Source organism: Cuculus canorus, chromosome 3, assembly GCF_017976375.1.
Source record: "Cuculus canorus isolate bCucCan1 chromosome 3, bCucCan1.pri, whole genome shotgun sequence".
Taxonomy (NCBI): Eukaryota; Metazoa; Chordata; class Aves; order Cuculiformes; family Cuculidae; genus Cuculus; species Cuculus canorus.
This window is the reverse complement of record NC_071403.1, coordinates 77,120,605-77,143,566: the sequence shown is the minus strand read 5'-3', so window position 1 is coordinate 77,143,566 and position 22,962 is coordinate 77,120,605. Positions and strand designations below refer to the sequence as shown.

At 45.0% G+C, this 22,962-nt stretch overlaps 1 protein-coding gene across 1 annotated transcript in view; it reads right to left on the bottom strand.

Moving 5' to 3' along the window:
- LOC128851864 (spectrin beta chain, non-erythrocytic 1-like) overlaps window positions 1–22,753 on the bottom strand; it is a 123,555-nt gene extending 100,802 nt beyond the window's left edge. The window contains 1 exon segment of the mRNA XM_054063951.1: window positions 22,537–22,753. The gene's annotated coding sequence lies outside the window, so the exon portion shown is untranslated.
- Window positions 22,754–22,962: the final 209 nt, after the last annotated feature.

The window sequence follows — 22,962 nt, the reverse complement described above, 5'->3', positions numbered from 1 at the left end:
CAATGTCAACACAACATACAGAAAGAAGCCTCATGATTTCAACAGTGACAGCAAAATTGTCCCCTTTTATTTCTAGAACGATCTGCTTGGTTGACTCCATCTTGACACACAACGATTCAGCCATTTTAATTCCTAAACACTGGGCTTTGCTTTCCCTTCAGCATGGCACCATCTCGAGAGCAGGAATATCTCTGCATAAAGCACATGCAAGGGAAGCTAAAAAAAAAATGAAGTGGGGAAGGTGGCGAGAGGTAGAGAGCAGTAATGGGATTGGATACGTAAAAATGCAGAATTTTTAGATTGTCCCTAGCTTCTTTTTTCCTAAACAGGCATCTCAGGAAAAACCCTGCAATCTGGTTCTCTTGGGAGGGTAATGATGAACACAGGCTGTATCTATGCTGCCTTTAATAACAGCCCTGGAGAGAAAACTCAAGTTCCCAAGCCGTAGGAGTCAGTTGGCACACACCAAAACAGAGGCTGGGTGTGCAGACACTTGGAGCAATGCAGATGCAGCACCGCAGCAGCAGAGCTGGGGTGCAAAGCTGATGGTTTGCCAACACAACTTGCAAGTCACGTAGATGCATGAGTCATGCTCCCACCCCGAGCATCCCTCCTGCAGGCTGCCCTGCACTGCTCAAGGGCAGGGGCTGCAACTTACTGCGGCAGCAGGAGCCGCCTGGCAGCACATCGAGGTCTGGTTCTCTCTTAAGAGAGCCCTAAGCAGGCACAGGATTTCAGAATCCCGAAAATTTCACTATTCTCTGCCCATAAACCGGTCACATCTATGCACAGAAGATGGAGGTAGAATGCAAATCATCAGACAACACCATAGTGCAGTCTTTATGCAACCACACGGAGCTAGTACTGCATGAATAGGAGCTTCCCTCCCTCAAACAGGAGCTGCGAGTAGAGCAACAGTCACATCAGCATCCTTTGTAACCCACAAGGACGTATGTCACTGCATCAGTTCGTTTTGGAAAGACATCAAAAGAACAGGTCACCTGCAAAATTAGGGGTTTATCTTTGTCGTACTGCAATACTGCTACTTGCACTCCTCCAGTATTTAGGAGGGACAGCTTAGAGCTCAAATACACTGGCAAAATGAAACAGAAATGAAACAGTAAGTTCTTACAAATATTCATTTCTGACATTCCACAAAGCTAATGCAAGTTCCAGGCAAATAGAATGGAGTCCTTCCAGGGCAGCAGTGGATCAACAGAAGACAAGCTCCAGGCAACAGGTGAATCTGCACTACCCATCTTGGTGCTTGCTAGCCTGCAAATGCCTGAGTACAACCCCTTCATTCAGCTATTTCACATTAACACGGTACTTGGTAACTGCTGAAAAGGTGCTGCCGCTGTAAAAACACTCTAGCCAACCATGACAAAATGGTATTTGTGCTGACTGCCTCGTTCTTGTTTACCAAATACGTTATAAAACTAGAATGAAAAACATGTTTATTACCTCAGTTACAAACATCAAGAGAAAGTAGTCATTGACCAGAAACTTTAATTTGATCTACCCAGAACAGACTGCAGAAGGATAGACCCAAACAAGCCATATTTGACACAGATAGATTAGACAGATGGTCCAGTACGGTATAAAGGGGATTTGTGTTTGCTTGACTTTGACGTGGCTGAATTACTTATGAACTGCAGATTGAGAATAGTTACGCTGCATATTTTACGAAGATTTAATGCTTATCAAAACTTTATACCGTTCAAAATTATTATATGTTCTGTATAACAAAATAGAGATTGTTTTGCAGCTTAACTCTGTTGCATACTTTTCAGAGCCTACCATAACACACTTCGATATAAAATGGATATGAGCAGCATTTCGTTTTTGCCTAGTGCTATACTGTTCCAGAATGTTTTGCAACCTGTGAATTTATTCAAGAACAGAGAAATTAACTGAAAGATGAACAGAAATCCTGATTTAAAATAAAACCTCTGAATTCCCGAAGGCTGCTGAAAGCCTCTGACTTCAATAACAAAGGCAGTTGGTGCAAGAGTCCTCTGTATTCGTCTGCTCGCTTCACGAGGGACTGCTATCAGATTCTCTCAAGATACTGGCACAGCACAAGATTAAAAGATATTATTGAAGGGAATACGGGAGGGGGTGAAACTCAAAATCACTCTCATATTTCTGGGGACTATCCAACCCCGAGTTAACACCAGGAGCCCATACATATGTCTGTAACAGAAACACTAAACACAGACACTGATTTAAAACAGGCCATTCCCCCTGAAGCTTATTATTCCTTAGTCTAAGCATTTCTGGCACCTGCTGTCAACATCACAGGGCACATTCAGCATCAGTGCAATTCTGTGGGCTTAAGCATACTCCTACCTGGAATGATTTGTTGTATGAAGAGAGCTGTAGTGTCAAACGATAGCACCAGAAACAGCAAAGCAAGGCATTTCTCCCAGCTGGACAAACCCAGAGCAAACAAGTGTACGGGTGTGGGTTACAGAGCGGGAGGGGAACCCGGAGAGCAGGAAATTACAGCGAGCCTCAGACATTCCCAGACAATCCAATGGTTGTCAGCTATCGCCTTACCTTCCAGAGATACCCAACGAGATACCAGGGCTGTCAGTTCACGAGGCAGAAATGACTCCTCACTCACAGCCTCTTCCCAAGGCCAAAGGAGGAAACAATGCCATCATCTCCCACTCCAGCTGGCATAAGGGGAGATCCAAGCTCTTACACACAGGTGTCAGTCAGGAGTAACTGAACGGTCATCAGCAGTTGTCCCACATGAGAGTCAACAGTTTGGATGAATAAATGAACAAGGAAGGTAACAGACTGTGGATTTGTGGAAATGGATCCTCCTGTTTTCATTTTGCCTCTCTGTTAGTGTAAAACCTTTCTTTGCTGGCTTATGCCACTGAGCGCTAAAAAAGCTCTGTGTCCAGTTTGCTTTCGTTAGCAGAAAGCACAGTCGCTGGATACTGAGTGTTCCCTTCAACACACACAAATACACTCTCTGAATTGGTGAGAGGGCACAGAACAGCATCTGGGGAGGAACAGCCATAACTGCGCAGTGAGCACGAGCCCATTCACTGTTTCAACTGATGAGTTAAAAATTAGCCTCAACATCATCTCTTTACCAAAAGAACTAGCAGAAAACACCAAAAGCAATGTTTTTACCCCACAAAGTAACCCGCTGCATAGTGCTAAAGTTTAATTTTTACAGTTCCCACCAAAATGAATTGGGACGATGCTCCAAGCCTAAGACAAAACTGTCATCTCTCTCTTTCCATTAACCTGAACACTACAGTTTACAGCAGCGCTTCCTCTGTTTTCAGGACCCCTCACCTTGCCTAGGCTTTCTGGAAAGAGCCATTATCTTCTCTGCAAGTCCAAGTAATACCCACAAAGATTATAACCAATAAAAACATCACACCCATCAACATTTCTCATGGCCCCCAGGGAAGTGGTGGAGCCCCCACCCCTGAAAGGATTTAAATCCATGTAGATGTGGTACTTAGGCGACACTTTAGTGGTGGCTTGGCAGTGTTAGGTTTATGGTTGGACTCCACAATCTTAACGGTCTTTTCCAACCTCAACGATTCTGTGAGTCAGATGGGAAAGCACACACGCTTGCAGCCTGGCCACAAAACATGCCCGGGAGAAGAAGAGCCCTAAGAGTACCAGATGGCCACAGGATATGCAGGAATGCTCTAGTCCCATGAATGTTGCTGGGGCTTTTTTGCACCACGCCACCCCATTCCCAGCACAGAGAGAGACAGCTACCTCAACTGTGCACTGGAAATTCCATTTCCCACCATAGCCCTAATTTCTTGACTCTGGTTGACAAAGGAAGACACTTCTGAATTAAAAACAAGGGATGTTTTAGAAGCTCTGTAGGAATTACAGCTTGGGATGGCCTGCTCCTCTGGTAAATTTTCTTTTTCACTAACAAAGCTCCCTTTCCTTCTCCCAACTTGAATCTGCTATTAATTTAATCAAAGGTGGCTTATGAGCACATCGAGGACAAGGGATCTGCAATTTAACCCCACTGAGAACAGACAACCATAAGCCTAAACATTTTTTTCCCCTCCACAAAAAGCATCAGCATTCTTATTCACGTAATTTTCTATTTGGCTCGCCTTTACAAAGCTGGTCTTGATTTAAAGCTTTGTTGCAGTCATAAAAACTAAGCTGCTAAGTGTAAAGGCCATGGTTTCCACCCTTGACATCTTTGTTAGCATGGCAAATATCAGCTTGCCTTAAAGTTTAGCCTGCGCCCAGTAAGCTGGTGTATTACCAATACTTGTAGTTTTAGAGAACAAGTGAGGCTATTTCAGAAAGGCAAAATGTCCCAGTAAAATGACCTTCACATGAGCATTTCAAGGCAATCATGGAGATTGCAGTAAGAAAAAAATGGAGAGAAAGAAAAACAGTTTAAAAGCCAGGACACAGTCAAACAGGGCTGAAGCACTCGCTGTGCAGGAGCCCAGGGAGAGGCCTTGTTTCAAATGCAGCCGTTTTTCCCAAGACAGATAATGAACCTGTTCCTAAGTCTTCGCAGAGCAAGTCTAAGGGTTATGTGGAGTCCTCTAGTAGCAGAACACACACACTTGCCCAACCATTTATTGCGACTGCTTTACCCCTATGATTGAACCACTGCACAGGACAAAAGAAATGGGAATTGATCCTAAAATAAGCCTCCCAAGATTTGATTCATGTTGCTAAATAATCAATGTGTGTGAACTCAAGGCGTGCTCAGGAGCCAAGATCCCCCAAGCTATTTCAGAAACTTTGACTTCTGCATAAACCAAAAGTAATTTTAAAAAATTCAAAACATCGCTGCCACAATTTATAGAATTGGAAAAGACTTCTAAGATGACCCAGTCTAATTGTCAGCCGAACACCACCACGCCTACTAAACCACGTCATGAAGACATGGGTTTTTTAACACCTCCAGAGAAGGAGACTCCACCACTTCCCCGGGCAGCCTGGTCCAGTGCTTGATCCAACTTGGGCAAACACCAGCGGGTTTGTGAGGACCACTACTTGCTTGTAGAAACAAAAGGATGATGGGGATGTCAAATGGAGAATGCATGCAGAAGTATTAGATCTGAGGGATCTAATACAAACCTAATGCAAACAGGCATGCTTAAATAATACCAGCTCCACTTAGATCATCTAACAGGTGATCTGGGCCATAAAAAAATCTTGGCTAATTTAGAGACCCTGACCAGCAACCAGAGTCCACTGTAAACCAGGACCAAATTGTGTGGGCTAAGCATATGACCAGCCATGACATTCCCTCCCTTCTTAACAGTGTGGGGTTTTCCTGGTACTTCACCTGTGAGTGAAATTCAGCTCGATTCTGCACCTTTGGGTTTACATGCTTGGGGCTTTGTTTTGGTTAGCGAGCCAGTCTGGTGAGCGTAATGCTGTGACCAGAGTACCGTGTAGTGCTGGGACAGGTGGGCGAACAGAGAGGGACCTGGCTTTGATTCAAGGTCAGGCTGGACGGGGCTCCGAGCAACCTGATCTGGTTAAAGATGTTTCTGTTCCTGGGCTAGATGACCTGTAAAGGTCCCTTCCAACCCAAACCATTCTGTGATTTTGTTCTATGACTGTGTGACCTTCCCTTTCTTGGAGCACCTCCTAAAGGTGGGAATTCCAAAGACAGCTGCTGGTACACGGAGGGAAAGCATTAGCACCACTGAAGTATTGCGATTCCCTTGCAGTGCAGCCAGACAGACTGACGACATGGAGATTTACCGTGCCTCTTCACTTACCATCAGTGGCCAGTCTGACAGCACGTCACCCAGTCCAAAATGGCATTTCTCGTGGGGTCAATCAAGGACAAGTCCATTATGCCACATATAATAGTGTCAGAGACCAAAGCCATTCCAGGTTTGCCTCCCTGGGATCCACCCTGCCTGAGTGGGAGTAATCTCCAGTGAGAGAGCGCTCACCTCTGCGTCCCAACAGCATGAAGCAACATGGCCAGGTTGTCCTGCATTCCCTGGGGAGCCAGGCTGCAGAGCTGAGGTGTGGGGCTGGGACGAGCCCTGACACTGTGGGGCCTGACTCCCAGACTTGCTTCAACAAGCTGGCCCCTGTCTGCCTCAGTTTCCCTGTTCTAGATAAGATCAGTAATGCCTGGCATGCTGGCAAAGCCCTTTTTGAAACACAGCTGGGAATCACATAGCAAGTGTTCCAGCAGACACCACCCAGCTGGAGACCGCAGGGAAATATCCTGCAATTCCTGCCAACATCCTAATATCCTCAGTCTTTTTTTCCAAGAGGACTGCAGCATGCAACAACTGACCATCAGAGTGGTTTCCCACAAAATGCAACTGGTTCAACCAAAGTTAAGTTGATAAATGAAATATTACTGCCGGGTCTCCTCCCCACCCACAGAAGCCAAGCTAGAGAACAGAATGGAAAAAAGGATCTCTCTTCCTCCTTTGAACTTCAAAGGCAATTAGAAGAACAGTACTGCCATCACTCACCTGGACCAACAGGATTATATGGACAAATTAGATTTTCTTTCATGGCAGATGACAATTCAACCCCTTATTTTGCTTAAATGGTGTTTGTTGAAAGCCTTTCTGGACTTAATTTCCATGGTGAAAGGTGTACACTGTTTGGCTCCCTTTCTTGCTTCATAATATCATTAGCATGACATTCAACCCACGTGACATTTTTTTTCTCCATTAAATATACAATGGTCATTTCTGTTTGTTTGTACTCTATTTCACCCCAGAGGAAACTCTCTGTTCCAATATATCTTTTGTTGATGGCAAGTTCAAGGAAATGATTTTGCTGAAATGGTATGTTATTATTAAATTTTACATTAATTCATGTAGAACAACAGCGGGGGGAAGGGGAGGGGGGAGGAAATAAACACCTGCCTTTCATTTGTGCATTCTTATGGCGTGTAGGCTGAGGATACCAGCACTCAGAGCACACATTTGAACTTGCCAAGCCCTTGATCTTCCCACCAAGCTCAATCATTCCAATCGCACCCACCCTTGTCAGTGGCCTCCCAAAGGCAATTAGTGGCTTGCTACAACTTTCAATCCTCCTGCCATGAACCCACAGGGTCAAACCCACAGCCTCCAGAGAGGCAGGTCTTTCCTATGCCCACTGCCAATGGAACAGGGTGCTGCCTGCTATCCAAATCACTGTTACACATCCATTAGCATCAAAGCCATGATCAGTCTTGTCCTGATGAAATTCTGTGAAGGCAGTTTTCCCTTTTAACTTCCTATTTTTACTTTTACATTCCTTCTGGTCTGTTATTTCATCCACTTGATTTTAGATACTCTTCACTTTCTTTTTATCCACATCCTGCTTCTTTCTCTCTCCCACCCACTCGTACTCTTTGTTCAACAACAACAACCACAGGTTAGAGTTAAAGAAACAGGGGTGAAGAAGCCTCAGCTGAATTCCCACATGGTTCCAGTCTTGGGAGCAAATCTTTGACATGCTGAATAGTTAACTTATCTGGTAAGACTAATAAAAGAATTTCTCTATTCACAGCTATTTCCAACACCGTAGAGAAGGCCTAATATTTGAATATTGCAATTGTAATAAGAATTGCAAAAAGAACGGCCAATTTTTAGCAAGGTACTTTATGAATGTCTTATTATAACAGAACTGTAATACAGTGAGGCAATCAAAGAAGAAACTGCGTCACATAATTTTGTGCACAAGACTTGCACTTCCCATGTCATTTTGGATTCCACATGAAAATAGACTTCGGGGAGATTGATTGCAGTCTCCAACAGAAACTACCATGCAGCAGATGCATCAAGGTAGTAATTATGACAGGTTGTCAACACATTCAGCTGCTAAAACCAACCAGGTGTTACCTCAGGCTACAGCTGAAAGCAGGGCTAGGAGAGAGGCACACGCTGCAGTGTGACCAACTGGAACAATAGCTCCTTTCTTCCTCACCCCTCAACAGCCCTTGAAATGAAACACAATTAAAAAAAAAAAAAAGAAAAAGACAAATGCAAAACCCAACCAAAATCCACAGCTAAAATTAACTATAGGCTTGTATAAAAATCCCCTTGGCTGCATCTCTTCTGTTTTTTGTTGGGTTTCTTTTTGCTCTGACACTCAAATTACAAAGCCTCCTCCCCATTTCTGTTGACACTACATATAGCCAGATACCCCGTAGCTTTCATTCTGAAACCAGTAACGCAGGAGGAAGCCCAGAAAGTCTTGGTTGATTGGTTATCCCCTTAGAAAACACAACATTTAAACTATATACTGCCAAAAACGCTGCCTTCAGGAAAGCTGGGGAGGGGCTCTTTATCAGGGACTACAGGGACTGGATGAGGGGGAATGGTTTTAAGCTGAAAGTGTGGAGATTTAGATTAGACATTAGGAAGACATTTTTTCCTGTGAGGGTGGTGAGGCACTGGCACAGGCTGCCCAGAGAAGTCGTGGACGCCCCATCCCTGGAGGTGTTCAAGGCCAGGTTGGACGAGGCTTTGAGCAACCTGATCCAGTGGAAGGTGTCCCTGCTTATGGTAGGGGGGTGGAACTGGATGATCTGTAAGGTCCCTTCCAACCCAAACCATTCTACAGTTCTATGAAACACAATGCTAATACTAACTATGCTATTGACCATTCAAATCTATCTCACTACACTTCCTGGAGGTTCCTGTGAGGCTGGCTTGCATGGCTGTCAGACTGCCAACACCAGGAAAAGACCAGAGCAGAATAACTCAGTACTGTCAGACCAAGGACAATCCTTTGTCAGAGAGCTGGGGAAAAAATCAACACAGAAACATGCCAAGTGCCGGTCATCCATAAACAAAGATTGAAACATGTCACTTTTTCTGGAAATTGGCTTATTAGTCCTTGTATGAGAAACCCAAACCCCAGGCAAGACTTACGTGGTCATTCTACTGGTATACTACCAGTGCCCCAGACGCAGGAATAGGCTGTTAACACAATCACTTCACAGTATTAAGAAGAAAACAGGCTTCCACAAGTTTGGACACTAGGTCACCGGGCTTTAGCCTCGAAGATGACATCTTTGGAAAGCAGCACTAACAGCAGGGTATTTTTCAGACATAAAAATTAACAGTAGTTATCTCAAACAGAATCCTGCCAAGCAAGGTTCAGACACGTTATTCTGCTGTGACCCCACATATGTGTGGCTCCAAATACCTGGAACAATTGTGAACCTGATCAAAAGCATTGGAGCCTCCCAAACCCATCAGAACACCCGGACTCAGAAACCATCCTCCCCCTCAGGAAACAGGGTGCTCTCTCTCGCAAGTCACATCATGTCTCCAAGACAGTTCACTGACTTGTCAGTAGGGAAGGGTTTTCCAAATGATTCCGAGGAACAAATTCCTATAGTACAATATTCAAGGGTATACTCTTGCATATTCTTGCATTTAAAAGCAAGAACAGTAGCTATTGAGCCTCTGATTTCTGATACTCTGACTTCTGATACTCACTAAAGTCTTCTGATACTCACTAAAGTCTTCACTTAAAAATCGTATTCTGCCTGCAGAACTGAACTGAATACAGCAATTTTTTCCTGGCACTTATGTCTGAAAGCTAGCAGGTTTGGAAGTGCTAAAACCACGGTCACTGAAATTTCAGCACCAACCAATCTTCTGCCTGGCATTTCCCAGAGATGAACTGTGCCCTTCAGGGTGACTGCAGAAAAGGGTCTGCAGTCTGAAGAGAAATACCTGCATTTTCCAGGCAGCAGTTCAAATCAAAACCAGAATGGACACCTTTTTAAAAGGGACAAGAACTTATTACTCCTGATGACAACAAAAATAGGAAGATTTCCAGAATTTTAAAAACATAATCAAGGAAGGAAACTATGTACAAAACATTCCTGGTTGCTACTACAGACTGAGGCCAGATGACAGAAAAAGAAATTAAGTGCTATATTTCACTAATGCATTTTTCACTATACAGGTTACCTTAAGTACTTTCTGTTTCGGGAAAACAAGTTTATAATCTAGAATGCTGGAACAAAACAAATGGATTTGTCATTTGCAAGAGCAATTCAACCAGAACCTTTAGGAACACTCATTGGGACCACGCTCCATATTCCAAAAAAAACCATGACCACAGAGTTGCAAACATCCCACACTCAGCGCACTGCAGTGCCACTGTTAGCACCTTGCCACAAACATTGCACTGCTCAAGAAAGCAGCTCTCCCAGAATTAGAAAGAGTGAGATCTCAGCAGAGTAATGCAATACACAGACAGAACATACTGTGAAGTTAAATGTGTGGGTCTACCTTCGGTATAGTCAAGAGGTCTATGACCCTAACCTTACAGGACAAAGAATAAGTTCACTCTGGGATCATGGTCCCTGCTTTACTTCCTAGGTCCTGAGCTCTTGCCAAGACAGGCCCATGGACATAAGGTCCAGATGGAAACAACAAGAACTATCCACACTGGGACCAGTGCTGTTTAATATCTTCATCAGTGATATAGACAGCGAGATCGAGTGCACCCTCAGCAAGTTTGCAGATGACACCAAGCTGAGAGGTGCAGTTGCCACACCGGAAGGACGGGATGTCATCCAGAGAGACCTGGACAGGCTGGAGAAGTGAGCCTGTGTGAACCTCATGAGGTTCAACAAGGCCAAGTGCAAGGTCCTACACCTGGGTTGGGGCAATCCACAGGTTCAGTACAGGGTGGGGGATGATGTGATGGAGAGCAGCCCTGCAGAGAAGGACTTGAGGGTGCTGGTTGATGAGAAGCTTGACACGAGCTGGCAATTTGCACTCACAGCCCAGAAGACCAACCATATCATAGTATAGTAAGGGTTGGAAGGGACCTTAAAGATCATCTAGTTCCAACTCCCCTGTATCTTGGGTTGCATCAAAAGAAGCATGGCTAGCAGGTCGAGTGAGGTCATTCTGTTCTGCTCTGTTCTGCTCTTGTGAAATTCCATCTGGTATATTGTGTCCAGTTCTGGATATGGAACTGTTGGAACGGGTCCAGAGGAGGGCTACAAAGATGATCATAGAATCATAGAATGGTTTGGGTTGGAAGGGACCTTAAAGATCATCCAGTTCCAACCCACTTGCCATGGGCAAGGACACGTCCCACTAGATCAGGCTGTCCAAGGCCTCATCCAACCTGGCCTTGAAAACCTCCAGGGACGGGGCATCCGCAGCTTCCCTGGGCAACTTGTTCCAGTGTCTCACCACTCTCACGGTGATTAAATTCTTCCTTATATCAAGCCTACATCTGCCCCTCTCCAGTTTATATCCATAGTAAGAGGGCTGGAGCACCTCCCATATGAGCACAGACTGAGAGAGTAGGGCTTGTTCAGCCTGGAGAAGAGAAGGCTCTGAGGAGACCTTATAGCGACCTTCCAGTACCTGAAAGGGCTACAGGAAAGCTGGGGAGGGACTTTTTAGAAGGGCATGTAGTGATAGAACGAGGGACAATGGCTTTCAATTGGAGAGAGGAAGATTTAGATTAGACATTAGGAAGAAATTCTTTACCATGGGGGTGGTGAGGCACTGGCACAGGTTGCACAGGGAGGTTGTGGCTGCTCCATCCCTGGAGGTGTTCAAGGTCAGGCTGGATGGGGCCTTGAGCAGCCCGATCCAGTGGAAGGTGTCCCTGTCCATGGCAGGGAGATTGGAGTTGGATGGTCTTTAAGGTGTCTTCCAAACCACTCTATGATTCTACCAACAAGTACATTCTTTCAAGACCTATCGAGTCAATACTGCAAATCCTTCCCACCAGTGAGTGAACCACTGTGAGACACAGAGAATTCAAAATATGGTTCATTATTACAGTAATATTTGCATAATAGTTACTGATATGTATTATAAGCATAAGCACAGTTTCAGGACAGTTAGGCCAAGGTGAATCACCCATCTCTTTAATCCTTTAATAACATGCTTGGAATGCAATATGGAAATTCCCCTCTGATAAATAAGTCACGCTGCCTGCATAGTGACCGTTTCTCAACACTCATTATCATCAAGCATTTTGGTCTTTTAAAATTCCAACATTTTGATCTATCTACAAACTGAACATTAAAAATACATACAAAATTATTTTATGTCTTTGTTTTATTCACTTGCATGCCCTCCTACCTCTCCTTAGAGTACTGAGTGACATTGTGGCTAAGCTACTAAACATCAGGAAGATGCAGTTATATCAAAACACACATAAAACTTCCAATTGCAAGATTGCTACAGGCTCCCCTCTAATCAAGTTTGCTGAAAGTTAATTTCAGGCCCAAAGCTCTTCCTTGGCTCCTTGGCGTCCTGCCACAGCTTATGACCACCAGACACTAAAACTGAAAACAGCCGTACTACTGCTGAAAGCACCCTGGGATAATGTGAACACACTGCTCCGCAAACTGCCCTGAAGGTGACATGTAGGTTCATCACCCCATGCCTGAAATCTGAGGAACTTAGTGACTCCCTGCACTCTGACAGCAAGCAAAGCCACTGCTGCTCCAAGTGATTCATGTTATTTTCTGCTGGGCAGCAACAGCTGTAGAAACATCTCCAAAATGGTTGGCGTGCCCTTTGCCAACTTGGTGTTCCACCCATTGCTGCTATGTCCACACAGCCCTCACCTGTCAGCTCAGCCTGAGCAAACAGGTCCTTAGGTCTTCACGCTGTTCTTTTCCCATTGGTTTAGAAAATCCTGGTTAAAGCAATCAAACTTCTGGTTTACCTCAGCCTATCAGCAATAAATATCTTGGCAAGCATCTCTAGACTCTGCTATGCCCCTACAGCGTATCTACATGCTGATCTTCATTACACACGCTCCTGCAACATAATCTCACTCAGGATTTACTACCCGATTAAGACTACTCAGACTAAAACCACAGATAAGGTAAGAGCTGTGTGCTCCCTATCACTCACACCCACCCACAAAGAGGGCATCATCATCATCCTTGACTCACAGAGTTATTAACTGACATTTTGGTGCCTTTTCACTTTTTCTACAATCCTTGTTTCTAATGTGGCTCAGGAATGTAACCCCACAAAATAAAACTATCTCAGATACATTCTTCTGCATATTTTTATATGAAGATGACTTAAAACCTCAAGCCACAGACTGTGATGATGTAAATCAGCACAGCTTCCCATGCTAGGATGTAGCTCTGTAACTTGGTACAGCTGGGGATTCAGATACTTCATTCCTAGGCGTTGCAGAGGAAGAGGAATCATAGTATTGTGATGAGAATAAGCAAAGAAGGTCCCTCTTTTCTTACTAAATGAAGTGAAGAATGCAGTTGAGGGTTTCGTGACTAACCTGGCACATAGTACAGATCATCTCTACACTACAGTGCTGGAAAAAAATACCTTTAATTCTTCGTGGTATACACTTAAAGTCACCTTATTCCTTGTTTGTCTAGCATTCAATGGGAATAGATTTCCAAAAATAACCTTCCCCCATCTTTCAGTCCCTCAAGGCACTCTAATATATTGTTAGGCATAACTCACATAAACTGTGCCATTTCTGAAAATTTTTATGCCTTCTAATACACAAAGAAAACGTGAAGGTGTGCAAGACTGAAAAAGACAAAGCTCAGTGAAACTTGACCAGATTGCATCTTTTTACTTTACTTCTACCTACCTTTTACCTGAGTTTTATGCATGCATCACTCCTTGGAGCCAGATCCTGACCATCCATAAAGCTACTTTACACACTTCAGGGATGGAAAGCTGCAAAGCTGGCTTAACGGGCCAGCCAAGGTCAGGGAATCCCTTGTGGTCCAGAGCAGTGTGTCTGGTGCACCACAACCTCTCCCAAAACAAACTTTTCAAGCATAACCACTGTATCCCACTTCAGCCGGTGCAACGGCCTTCCTTTCCCAATGCACGGTAAACCAGTATAAAACAAAGCAGCCCTGCAGCTGCTGCTGCTGTACAACAGGCTAAATAAGTCTCCTTGCCACAGAGGAGTTCAGGGGACACAAAACTGCTCTCCTCTACGTGCAGGACCTAACAGCTGGCGGCAGAGCCTTCAGTTCTGGTACAGCCACAATGGAAGAGTTACTCCTTGTAGTCCGTAAAAGCTAAACTGGCCCCAGGCTTGGAGCAGAAGTTGATGGATGCTTTTCCACAAATGAAGTGATTTGTTTGCCCTTCAGAAAGCGCAGCCCATCACTTCTCCTGAAATCCGCACGTACTAAAATGTCAAGACTTACAGTAGCCTGGACTTTTTATTCTGAATCTCATTATTCCATGCTTCCACTTTTACCTTCCCTTTTACTGAGTTCCTTATCCAAGTCCCTGCAGCAATGCAAACACACATCCAGGGAACAGTTATTTCAATCCATACTTTCCTACAGCAGATTCGCACCAGGGCTAAACACAAACACCTGCTGACTCAGGATATTCTAACCCTGCTCTAAACCAGCAGCCCCAGCCCCCCCACTTTCCTCACACTATCCCATTTAGAAGCTAACTCATCCTCTTTTCGTAAGAAACTAATTTAGGCATCACAGGTTTTAAGTTTAAATGGCTTATGCCGATGAGTAAAGCTGTGCAATCAGATTCTTCTGTTGACAAATTTGACATGGGGCTGGAAAACAAATGTGCTTATTTTTCCCCTTAAACAAAACCATATAGGGTCCTCAGTGGTTAACTGCTGTTCATTTTAATTTCCAAATGCTGACTGCTTGCATCCAGTGTCTTGTGCCAAAATCCCATCACCAACAAGCAGTCCAGGCATGTTCAAGGCTGCTGAACTGATTTATCTCTGCCTTGATACTTCCAGACAGTTCAAGATCAATTTGAAGACACTACCACTAACCTAAACCAAGGTAAAAATCCACCTCATTTCCCTTTCAGATTATATAAACAGCTTACCCTAAGCTGGAAATGCAGGTTTTGTGCTTCACTGGTATAGTTTTAAGAGAGCTTTTTCCTTCTTACCTGCAGCACCATCCTGCCTTCAGCTAAAGACTTCAGAGGGAACTAAATGTTCTTAAGATTCAAACAGGATATATTCCAAATGAAAATAAGAATTCCCCCTGAACCCTCAGTCCACAATCCATTATTAGGAAAGAATTTGTGCTAAAATGAGGTAAGCGATAACTTTCAGATCTCCCGTTATCCAGAGTACTATTTTAGGGAGTGTGACTGCATTTGCGCTTGTCGCATAGTCCTGCTTCCAATCTGCTGGCAGATGCCCAGCACATTCCAGTATTTAATGCACAACGCTTGTTGTGATGCAGTCCCACTTATCTCCTCGACACACTGACTAAGCCTTTCCCACAAAAACCGACCCACCCTCTAGCAGTAAGAGGTCATTCAGTACAATCAGCCTTCAAATGAGAAAAACAATCACGGAAAGCTTCTGTGATGCCAAAAACACAAAGAGTAAAATACAACAGGCTCCACTGTTTGTTTTATCAAAACTTAAAGATTGCAAGATTTTCAACTGGTGCCAACCAGTGTAGTTCCAACAAAGTAAAGCAGAGTTTTTTCCAGCTTAGGATTTGGCCTCATAAAAGCATTTAAAATTACAATAATGACAGAGGACTATTAAAAAGGTTAAAAATAGGAAGTTTTCAATTAATCCATCCACCTTTCACTATCATGAAACTGTAGAGAATTATTCACAGTATTATGCCCAGAAAAAGGTCACAATATTTTAAGTTACAAAAGTAAAGCAAATGTTAACTAGGCTATCCTTACCACACATGGCCCCTACAGGATCAGGAATACCTGCTCACTTGAAATGAACTGCAGCCTGGGAGTTTAAAGACCATTTTTCCCCCAAATCATCATCCCTGAGTCAGGCTGACTAAACGACTGTTCAAATTTCAAGAGATGTAGGTCCCATCCTTTTGAAAGTTAAGGCACCCTAAACCAGTGTATGCTGCTCAACTCCTTTGCTTTCAGACTGTGGCAGAGCAGGAATTAAGATCACTCGGTTTCCCAGCTTCCTCACTAGACTCCTGCATGATCCAGGGTTCAATAAAGGGGGCTCTGCTGGATGATCCTCCTACATCACTGACTTCCATGAGGCAGGTTTAGGCTAAAAGTACCCTTCCAAAAGCACGGAGGCCAGCTAGTGAGAGGCAAAAATTGCTTTCTCCAAGCACAGGCTAGAATGATCAGCTTCATGCTGCATTCCAGTGTTGCTATAAATGTACACGCCACTAGCAAACTGGAGCCACAAGCTACCCACCAGTGCAGAGCTTTCCATCTGCAGAGACTGGCTATAGATCACCCTTAAACTCTTTAATTAAATATTTGTTTACTAAGAGAGAAGTCAGTGAAAGCCCTTTGGAGGAAAATCTCATAATTAGTTTAGCTGCACACAAAAGCTGACACTTTTGAACTCTGATGCCCAAACTAAAACCTGTGTTTTAGTTTGGGCATCTACATTTATCTACATTAAGCTAATTTAGATACAGCAGGCAGCACCTTTTCCCTTCTAAGCCAAAAAAGACAGAGGAGCTACTTGCTATAATTAGCTGGAGTATTTGTGGTGTCTAGGCACTAAGCAAAATTGACTGCATGAGTGGGAAAAAAATACACGTTTGGCCATACTGCACAAAATCATATTCTCTCCTCTGTGTAACTGACTGCAATAACCACAGGTCAATCACACTGTAAACCAGGCTCTAGACCTGCCCCATCAGCCAGCACTCACCGTGCCCTCAGAAACAATATGTGTTAACAGTTTTCTTGCTCTTAGAAACACCAGGCTCCATTTTATCATGGAAAAGTAAGAATCAAAAGCAGATGCTCTGTGCCACTCTACAATAAATCAATCAATAGAGCAACAGGATTAATTCAGGATGAAATGGCAGTGACTTACGAAAACAAAAAACGCGGATCCGAGTTACTGCTGGGTGGTAAGAAGTCCCCACAACACCTTGTAGAAAACCTTGACCACATACCTCGGACTGTAACACGACTGGGGGCTGAATCCCACACTGAAGATTAAAGATCTCCGAAATATGCCTGCTGGTCTGGCTTCAGAGAAATTTCAGCCCAGTATCAAATTCAGCAACCAGTATAGCCTTAAAACATCTGGGCCGGCTTCTGAGGAGAGCCTCTACGTCACCTCGGAGCACCTCCCACCCAGCTCACAGCCTCACCCCATCCAGACCCCAACAACAACGTCTCTAAGAACGTGGGAAAACAGAAAATACAACTCCACAAAATTTGAGGTGGAAGGGGTGACCCTTCCTGGCCACCGCAGGCACCAAACTGAAGCCCTGAATCGTGAGATTTTAGCACAGTCATTGTCTTAATGTGACACTGCATTAAGAAACCTCAAGGCAAATTCAGAAGGAAGAACTAAGAGTCTGCAGTCCCTACAGACTAAGGCCAGGAAGGATCACAACCATTCAACCATTTGCTGTTGCAGTACTGAAAATGTGAAGCATGAACTCTTATTCATTAAGTCGGCTACTTCAGATACATTAACCCATGTACCACTACATCATGTGGGCAATGAAGCAGCTGGTTTATTTGCTTTAGGTCTGCATATCTCCATCTCCGATTACATCTTCCACCAGCTAAAGTAAATCTTTTTAACTATGGATACAATCATATATCTTCACAGAACCAATACACTGCATATATGCTCCGACAAACCCATTTACATTTACCAAAGCCCTTTTCAGGGATCATTCCATACTCTCCCAATTGTATTGAGCCATGATTAACAAAACCAAACCGAGTGGTCACTCCAATAAAACTGTGCTGCTAAATCAATCCCTGTTCCTTTCTTCAAACAAACGAAACCCTTCGACACCTCTTCTTTACAAGTCTTTTTCAATGGGAAGTTCATGTTTTCTCCAATTAGTCGCAGAAGCATCCTTCTTCCATATTCTTATACTACCTCCAAGCAGTATGACTTTAACAGAGAAGGAGAAATGGATTCCTCTCCTGTACAGCTGTGGATATATTAGCAAAACCAAAGAGACTAAATCCAAGAACATAATTTCTGAATGTTATTTCACAGATCACAGGCAAACTACTCAGCAGGTTTAACTTCAGGATCTGGCCACTTCTTCAAAAAAGAAAACAGCCTATGTTGGGAACCCCACTAAACAGAAAAACTACTTTATTTAGAACATTTACCTGTGAACAGTTTCACAGTTGTATATTTTTAGCTCTGTGAACAGAGTATTAACAGCACACCTCTCCTCTTCCAACGGCATGCCTGGTATGACCAGCTAGTCTATTCCCAGCATCCAACAGGTGCGTGTGAGCATCTGTTGGCACAAGATTTCCATGCCAAGTGCCTCTTTTGTTCAGTTCTTGCTGCCCTCTTGATGGGAGGGGTTGCTAAATAAATCAAACCAACATACCACTTCTTTTAAAAGTTCTCATGCTTAGCACATTCAAAACATTATGAAATAAAAATGACTGCACAACGGCATAGCATGTTTCTCTGATGGCAGTGGCAATGCGCCAAAGAGATGCCTGGCATGCTAAGAAACATCCAGCTTGGGAAAAAAAAGAAGTTTGTGCAATATGTATAGAGAATTGGAAGGGGAAAGTGAAGAGACATGGAGAAATATGAACATCCTGACATTTTTACCATTCAACACAAAAAACACCCAACCAACCTTATGAAGAAGAGGCTGAGAAAAATGTTAATGGTGCTGAAAAACAACAGCCAAAGGTACTCCTTAACCTGCCCTTGGCCATGGGAAGACACATACAATCTCTGAGCACAAAGACTACTGACTGGTGTGCATCTTCTCCTAATTACATACACTTTACTATAAGTAGAAACAGTTTCAGATGCAACCCTAGCCTCCTCAGTGATCTTTCTCAACTATAAAATATGTTATGAACTCAACTATCAACTGACAATACATACAAAAGTTTTTTCCACACAAAACTGTGCTTTTTTAATGAGGAAATGACAGTAAAAAGCACATCCGGGACTAACAATACATGAAAAAGAAATAAAACTGAACAAAATACAAATAAGCTGCCTGCTTAAATACAAAGAATTTATCTATATCAGTGTTAAGCTGTTAAATAAGTTGAGATCTGCTAGGCATAAGAAAAATTCCTTACATGTAATATCTCTGTAATAACCCTTTTTTTCACTAAAGGAAAGCAAAGGAAAGCAAAAGTCTCAAAAGGCCCAGCTGTAACTGCTGCAACACTGTACTCATGTTCATTAGAAAAACAAATTCACAACAGATCATTTTAAGAGTAATAATAAAAACCCGACAAATGAAAACCATATGTGGAAAGAACAAACAACACTGGGGCAAGCTGCCTTGAATGTCGTATCTTTGCAAACGCCGACTGCACCTTGGTGCCATTTGACAGCACGCACGTTGCAGCTCCAACACTTGCTTCACCAGGCGAGCGTTATTTGGTGATAACAATCAAACACAAAATGATTTCTAAGGTGTAAAGAAAGCCAGAGGAGACAGCTAGATTTTCACATTTAATGTCTCCAGGCCAGATTCCTGCTGGCTTAACTTGGGAAAGTTGCCATGAGCTGAGGCAGAGGTAGGGTCCAAGATATTGGGCAAGCTCCCCAGCTCCATCACCTGGGAACAGGAGCGAGCGCATGGCGCGAGCTCATGTGTCAGAAACGCCCTATATATGGCTCTCCACATTTTGCACCATGGAGCACTGGCCTGATATCAACAGAAGTTTCCATGGCATGGTGTGCATCACACACCACAGGCAAGAGCTTGCGCTGCTCTGCTCCACAACCACCTCAACCAACTGAGAGTCCAAGAGATCCAGGAGGCTGCTGGTGGCTCCTCGCTCAGGTGTAAGGCCATCCAATTCCTGCAGCCCAAGCACTGCAGTTCACAAAGGTTTTCCTACAGCCATGAAATGGCGAGCAGGAGCCCTGTGGTGAGAGACACCAGCCTGGACCGGATTTAGGAGCTGACTCATGGGCAATGATAATCTATTGTACTGGTTTTTAACTTGTGCCCAGATCAGATGACTAAGGAATTTAGGTGCCTACAGACATTAACCGTCTAAATAACTTTTCCAGCCTGAGCCTTAAACATCTGCATATACAGACCTTCTCATCGGTGTTCCATAAAATATTTCCAGGTACTCCTCACTAATGAAATACAATGCTTATTTTACAAATAATCCAACTACAAATATCAAATCTGGTAACTGAGACACATTAAAAATAAATCCTTAGTCAGGTGACGTAATAGAAATGAGCATTCCACCAAATAAAGAGGTTTCACTGACTACATTTTGTGTATGTTGAAGGAAAACCAAAATACATTTCATAAAATGGTTTGGTATTCTGCCTAAAACAATCTGTCTGAAATACACATAGCAGCGTTCTGGTCTCCATACAGGTAGCATGAACACTTTGCCCCTCTCTGTTCCACTCTGTCTGCATGCAGAGTTCAGTAACACACAGTTAATTCCAAAAGCTGCAGGATTCACGCCACCATAGAGATGATAAAGCATCTGTACTGCTTTTTGCCTCATAACTGCTGCAAGCTCCTATTTCATCCAGAAATGCTGCATCCTGCTCTAGTGAAGATCATTTACTGCACTTAACCCGCATTACAGAGAAACACAGAACGCGCTCCTGTTCCATAGCCTGACCTCTTTTATTTTTTCACACCAACTTTATGCTGCTGCATGAAGTAATACGATATTCCCTATTTTATTTACTGCCTATCTAGTGCTGGTTGTGCCACATTAGCCAGCCCACTAGCCCTACAACCACTGCTAAGTCATCCAGGCACCACAACAGCCATTTCTGTTTCACCGAGGAACAGAAACGAAACAGAATGCTGATGGATAATACAAATTATTTAGAAATCGCATCTCTCTGCCATCATCCACCCCTCCCAGCTCTTTATCCCACCCCATTTTCATCTCCTAACACCATTTTCATCTCCTAACACCATTTTCATCTCCTATTTCTCCCTCCGGAGGCTTCTGAGCATACGCAAGCCCTTCTTCCCGCAGAGCTCTCCTGCAATGGTCTGAGAATTCACAGTCTCCCTTGACATTTTCACATGGCCGATATCTCTGAATAACTACTCGCCTCCGCAACAACCCTCAGGCCCGGGAGCGTTGATCCCCAGGACATCTTCCAGCACAACGCATTCGCAGGACTGGGTGAATACAGCATTTTCTCTGAACCGGTTGGACTTTTGATAAGCAGGTTTCATAATATTACTTATCCTTTCAATAGAGATCAAAGGCTGTACCGAACGCTCTGGATCTTGACAGTTTTATGTTTATTCCCTCTTCTTTATGTTTATTCCCTGCTTCTGATTTTGACCACTTAGCGTTTATACCGTTAAGCATAACCCAGGAATAGAGATCGCTACTCACCTCCTTCCAACAAGAATGCAGTTGTACTCACAATTAAGATATTCAAATCACAAATTCAACCGTTTGCTCCAGATTCGTATTATCGCTCCAAGAGCGGAAGAATCGGTTCTAAAAGCGGGATATCAGAGCCAACGCCAGACCCCGGAGCATGCAGTCAGTCTCCCAGTCTCCAGCAGAAGCCTGCCATATTTTTCATTGTTAAATCAGGCCTGCCTCCCTCTCCCGAAGGGATAACGGCACGGACTGCGCGCCTTACGCCTTTTATCAGCGCATCCCCCCCCCCGGGCAGGCAGGGATGGACGCGCAGGAGCCGCGCACCTCGGCGCTAAGGGAGGAGGAGGATGCTCCGCACCGGGGCGATGCCGAGGGCCGGCACAAAGCCCTGCACCCCGCCTCCACCGAAGATTATGAATCAATAATGAAAAGAAGAACCGAACGCATTAAAAGCGTAGAACTGGAGCGGCGCGGTCCCCTCCGCACCGCGGCGGGGCGTGCGGCTGCGCGGCAGGGGCGGCGGCCGAGGGGAGGGGGGGAGATGGACGCAGGGGGCGAGATGGAGGGAGATGGGGCGAGATGGAGGGAGAAGGGGGCGAGATGGAGGGGTGGAGGGGGAACGGGGCAAGCCACACCCGCCCCCGGCTGCTCCGCGGCCGCTGCTCGCCCGCACGGAGAGGGGAAAGCGGGGGGGGGGGGGGGCTGCGGCGGGGCTGCGGGAGCCGCCTGCCAACCCCGCCGGGTACGCGTAAACACACACCCCCCTATACACACAGACATACACACACATGCGCACATACGTGCACGCACACACACATGCACACAGATGCACGCACACACGCATGCACATGCACAGATACACGCACATACACACACGCGCACGTATATGCGCACACATACACATATACACGCACATATATATATATGTGCACACATATATATATACACACACGCAGGTATATGCACACACATACATATACACACACACATACATATACACGCGCGTATATACGCACATACCTGCATGCACACGCACACACACGCGCACATATACACGCGCACACCTATATACACGCGCGTATACAGGCACATACATGCATGCACACGCACATACACGTATGTACAGCACGCACCCGCCCGTACACACGCATACAGGGGCATACACACGTATATCCACGCCCATACACGCACGCACACTCACACAGATGCACATACACGCGCATATACACGCACAGACACCCCCGTCCCCGCTCCTCGGTCCGACCTGGGTCCCGCCGGTGCGGCCGCGGCTCCGGTGCGGGGCGGGCAGTGCCCGCGCGCTGCGCTCGGCCCGCGGCGGCTGCGGGGGGGCGGGGCGATGCGCTCCCCCCGCCCACAGCCCGGCCCGGGGAGGAGGCGAGCGGCCGCCCCTGCGGCGCGGGGAGAGGGGCCGGGGCCGTGCCGCACCCCGGGCACCCGCAGAGCTTCCCTCTCCCCGGGATGTGATCCGCCGCTCCCGGCCTTCCTTCCCGTTCCTTACATTTATCTGGTTATTGGGTCTCTCCTGGCTCCACGCTCCTCCTCCTCTGACACCCTCTGCTATCGCGGAGACAATGTTGGCTCACCCCCAGCGTCCATTTCCTCTAGTGCTGCTCTGTCATTCCTGGTGGGAATCCCATCCTTCCCCCACTGCAGGCATCCTCTCCTGCTC